A 5,706-nucleotide genomic window follows, 5' to 3' on the forward strand; every position below is an offset into this window, starting at 1 on the left:
AATGCCACATCACATTAAAAGTCAGTCACTGGCAAGGCACTGGAAGACTTTTATCGTTAAACAGCCACTGGATGGGTATACACCAAATCCTGGAGGACAGCTTTTCAGCGAACAATCGTTCATCAATGTGGAGAAAAATGCAGGACATTACCAACTACAGGAGACCATCTCCCCACACAATTGAGAACCATCAACTGGACAATGACCTGAATGCATTTATTCTGGGGGTTTAATAGGCACACATCAACACCCATCACCCACCCTGGCTCACACATCAAACAACCATTCATACACACTGTACCACTCTCACCTATCCCCACTGACCCCCCATCAGCACTCAGGATCTGTGAACAGGGTGTGGCACCTCTTCAACAGACAGAAGATCAGAAAGCATTAGACCTGGACTGCGTGTCCCCCTCCTGTCTTAAAGTCTGTGCTGATCAACTGACACCCATCTTCACACAGATTTTCAACAAATCACTGAGAGCTGTGTGAAGTTTCCTCATGCTTCAAATGCTCCATAACTCCAGTGCCAAAAAAATCCTCCATCTCAGGATTAAATGACTACGAGCCTGTTTGACCTAAATGTACCTGCAATCTTAGAGAAGGGAGGAAGTATTTCCTGCATCAGGTCAGGCAGTTCAACCTGCCTCAACAGCTGCCGATTCAGGTCGACACAGGAATAACCCAGTCTGTTCTATGCACATCAATCATCGTCTGGGTTTGGGTCTGCCAGCAAACAGGACAAGAACAGACTGCAATGGACTATAAAGACCGCAGAGAAAATCATTGGTGCCAAGCTGCCCTCCATTCAGGACTCATACACCTCCAGACTGAGGAAATGGGCAGGAAGCATCACTGCAGACCCTTCACATCCTCTTCCAACTTCTGCCCTCTGGTAGGCGCTGCAGATCACTAAACGCCAAAACAACCAGACACAAAAAACAGTTTCTCCAAACAAGCCATCACCCTGATGAACAGTTAGGTAGTCACACAGTGGCTAGTAAATTCTGATTTGTTACCAAGGGCACGTTACTGTCTGCTGAGCCTTAGTTTGTTGAAAACTGCTTTACACAGCAAGACAGCGCTTTCTGCAGCTTTAAGTTCGCAGATCAGCTTTAAATACAACAGGTACAGTGATCTGGGTAGAGCCGAGACGTCAAACGCAATACACTTGGCAAACTTGTTATTAAGGTACGCCCCTGAGCTAAAATACTGACTGCATTAAAAAAGTCCAAGCAAACCAATGTAAGATCCAAAGTTTCCAAAAAATCCAAGTAATATAATAACTCTATCAATGAAACCTGGATTCATTATTCTATTAGAGATGTGATGTCCAGCCAAACAGGAAGGACAAACTCTACAGGAAGTTAGTTTCATTCATTTGTTTTGTTTTGGGAATAAGCTCCATTCCTCACTCCTCCTGTGCCCAGTGTTTGCATCACTTAAAGATGCTGCATGATTAGCACTAGTTGCATGGATTTATCATGTACCACAATGGATAGATGGTTAATGTTTCAAGAGTACCATGTGTCACATGGCTATTAAATCATAGCAGATTTTAGGTAACTATCACACATTCATACCTGAGTAACATTTACACTCTTAACTTTAACTGTGTAGTGTTCCTCTTCTACATGTACCACAAATAAACCTGACTTGTTTAATAGTGTCTTAAAGTTCTGCCCATCTTGAAGATGTCAGTCACTTTGGGGCATGTTTGGACCGCTCTCTTAACTATTCAGGGCACATACTCAAAATTCTAAACTTGTTGCTTGATTATTTAAAAACAAGGCCACAGCATAATCTCAAACTGATCTGAAGTTCACATGAATGGGAAGGAAAGCTATATTTGAGGCTGCACTATCTATATAAGCAAATGACAACTAGCTCAACTGTAAACAAGCCATCGAACATTAGAAAAACATAAACACAACAAGGCACACGAACGGACCCTCTGCTGAGACAGTAGGAAAGAATATCGGGGGTCTCGTGCTACGTTCGCTAGCTAATGCTAACGGAAAGAGGGATATTGTTTTAAGACTGATACACACAGTATGGGCTTGACAAACTATAATATAAGGCTAACTATCTTCTCACAGTACTACTGATCTAGCACGTTTGGAAACCTGGCATCTGATCCCATAGCTACAGCAAACGCTACGTGGACATCCATCTATGATCTGACCCAACCATACACAACGCCGAGGTTGCTAGCTAGTTCAGATATCTCAGAGGGGTTGGGAGTGAGAGCTTACCAGGGGGAGGTGGCGACCACGTTCATGGAGAAGGCCATAGAAAGGAGGAACGTTAGCAAGCTAGCCACCATGACCTATGGAGCAGTTTCTGCACAATAAGCAACCGTTTCTATGTTCCCATAACATTACTTACCATCTACGGGAGCGTTAATAGTATCCCTCAAAGAGAAACCACAATGGCTGAGCGGAAGAAGAAGAAACGGCTCGGCAGACATCTGCTCATACACAAGCCATGAACTCTCTAGGGAAACACGGCTCTGCTCAGTTCTATGGTGAACAAATGTGATGCTGTGCCAGGAGGAAGAGCACAGGGCTGAGAGTTGCAGCTGCAGCAGGCGCGGAACGGAAACGCTGAAGGACTACTCAGCGCATGCGCAGTGAAGCCCGCAAGGAAACGCGCTGGACTGAGCGGTTGTGTGGCCCTTCGGCTTGATTCTACTTCCCACCCACATTTCGCGAAGACCCGCCCTACTCTGCCTCTGGTTGGCTAGTGTTTGTTTCTTGGTTAGGATCAGATGATTGGTTTGATGGTTCATCTTCGATAGCATTGGCCATTCTGAACGTACAGTTCAATTAAGTCAAAAAGTTCATCTGGGCACAGTTTTTATAATATTTCTAGTTAGTATTAGTTATTTTCCCGTTTGTAGCTTGTCAATTTTCAATCTAATCTTTTTGACTAGCAATACTTGCTTTCTTTATTTATATTTTTCCTGCTGGTCATTGTTTTGAACCAGTATACTAAGGAAAATTCCTTGTATGTGAACGTGGCAATAAACCTAATTGTGTCGAAATCGCAGAGTACCTGTCTGAAGTGGAGGAGTTCAGGTATCTCAAAATCTTATTCATAACTGAGGGTTAATTTTCAAAAAATGACCACCATTCACAGGCAGTTCAGCAAGGTAGCTGTATCTTTAGCTGTTCCTCACCTGGTCAATTGTCTCTTTAAGGAATTTCCCACTGGCAGCCACGCAGGTAATCATAATGACAGACTTAGTACATAGCCAGAATTTGATTTAAGTTCTATAATTCCCTTGTTGACCAGTAACATTCACACAATATTGCAATGAGTGATATAATTGTGCTTAATTACAAATTGGCAGCATATTACACATAGAATCATGAATTGATAGTTCCTTGAGAGCAGAAGTATGAAATACATCTGACAATTGAACAAAAACAGATATTGTACAGCTTCTCTCTCCAGGCGTAGAAAGCAGATGTGGCTGCATGACTTGCATCTTTCCCTTGAACTCCATTAATAAAAGCCCTCTTCTAGTTGATTTGAGGGGTATGGAGTGGTTGGGACATACTTCATGATTGATAATAGCCCATAGCCTGACCTTCAAATAATAGTTTAAAAGACAGGCAAATACAGACAGGTAGAAGATATGCAGAAAGGTTCTGCACTAAGGACTTGAACCTTTACTATGCACCAAAACTGCATGCTCCACATCCATGGATCTATCTCTGATCATGGCACTAGGACTTTTCTGACTCACATCACCACAAGCAGGCCTAGTAAGTTTATAAACTGCACTGTGCCTACATTATCAGGATATGGAGACGGCTTATATAGATGTTTATTTTCCCGTAGTACTCCAATATCTCATGCAGCCCTTCCAGGTCTTAAGAGGTTTAAGGACCATATCGTTGCCAGTTCTTCTCAGAGTTCAACACTTACATACTCTTGATGGTGTGAGCTGTTCCTGGAGGTGGAACCATGGTCCCTGAAAATCTGTAACTAAGCCCAGGCACATCTTTGCTGTGACTCCTCTTAAAGGAAAGAGCACGGTGCATCTTGTGGCATAGTCAAAATGGAATTTATTACTTACTTGTCTTAGCTCTACTTGACAGTCTACGTCTGTATAAATATACTCAAAGAAGCAGAGGGTAGAATTGCTTGCAGCAAGTTGTCCAGTCTGGGTGCATGATCTATCCTCACATCCCCAACCAATAAAACTTCTTGCATGCTTCCATAAGGGAATATTTTGCAAGTCAATTTTTAATCAGTGACTGTTCATTGAGTGGGCTGACAGTTTCTCTGATTTCCCCTAAGAGGATTTTCCCTCGTCCTGCTTGGGATGATCACAGAGATCTTCTAAGGTCTGAGTTGATCTAAGCCAGTGCATCAGAGCTGTCAGGGAGGACTGGGCCCATATCACTAGGACTGATTCACAATATCCTCCCTGCAGTGGATTACACTAGTTTGATTAAAATGACGTGGTGATCAAAAGCAACAATTTCATAGAATTGTGGTTACACAACATCTATGAAACTGCACACTTGCTGAGGGGAAGTCAGTTAACTGGATCCTTTATATGCAAATACAGGTACATTTTTGAGTTTGTTGTCAAGATCAATAGAAATGCCACAAAAGCCATGATTACGACAACTAAGACAACTAATGGCCTGAAACAGACTTTCTTCTCCATCCTCTGTGGGACTGAACCAGTGGACCAGTCAGGATTATCCATCAAGACTGAGGCAGTTCTTTCATATCAGTATACTACAATGATAAGTATATGAATGTTTGTTTATTTATGATAAATTGATCATAATTTGATATAGTTAGGATTACCTTCCAATATAAAGTTCAGGTCTGTGTCAGTATTGTTATTTGTAAAGCACTTGAGTAACTACATTTTTGTTCGAACACATCACACTGCTACTGTGCAACATTACACAATTTACTCTTTGTTTGTGGAGGTACTGCTGTTTTTCTTAAAAAGATTTTTCATCAAGTATTTGCCTTTCTTCTTCCATTTGTTCACATATCCTCCTGACTACCAGGAAAAAACATATTGTCCAATCATTTTTTTTTTTTAAATTCCCCAATATTTGTAAGGTAATTAAATACTGAAAACATTACAAAAAAAAAAAAAAAAAAAAAAATTTAGGACATTTTTTAAACACTTAAATACTATGCTAAAATACAGTTAAAATAATTCAGACAATGTTTTAATGTGTTAAGAGACTTATATAAAATACGGCAACAACATTTCAAACCAAAGTTTGCTCAATAAGAAGTATTATGCACTTACTTTTCCTCTTCCCATAAAATGCGCTTGCACTGATGGACGCCATTTTCCTTAATGAGAAAGAGAAAGGTACCAAAGCCCCACCCCTTCACATTTGGTATCACTAAAAAGCCCTAAATGTTCTCTGTAGATAGCAAAATGAGTTAATTCAGTAGTATGCAGTGGCTGGGAGATATTCAGGTTTACAAATGTCCTCCACAGAGGACAAATTTGAACTACTGGTAGTCAGGATATGTTGTCTTTACCCACATAACCATGTTTCTTCCATTTTAGCGCTAACTTGGGTTGGTGGAACATCTGAAATCAACTATTTTGGTTAAAAGCATTGAGGTTTTTCATAACCAGTCAACATTTTCTTCACCTCTGTTAGCTTCCCCAAAGTACACAGAAATACAAACGAGACCCACACA

This window comes from Chaetodon auriga, chromosome 8 (genome assembly GCF_051107435.1).
Source record: "Chaetodon auriga isolate fChaAug3 chromosome 8, fChaAug3.hap1, whole genome shotgun sequence".
Classification (NCBI taxonomy): domain Eukaryota; kingdom Metazoa; phylum Chordata; class Actinopteri; order Chaetodontiformes; family Chaetodontidae; genus Chaetodon; species Chaetodon auriga.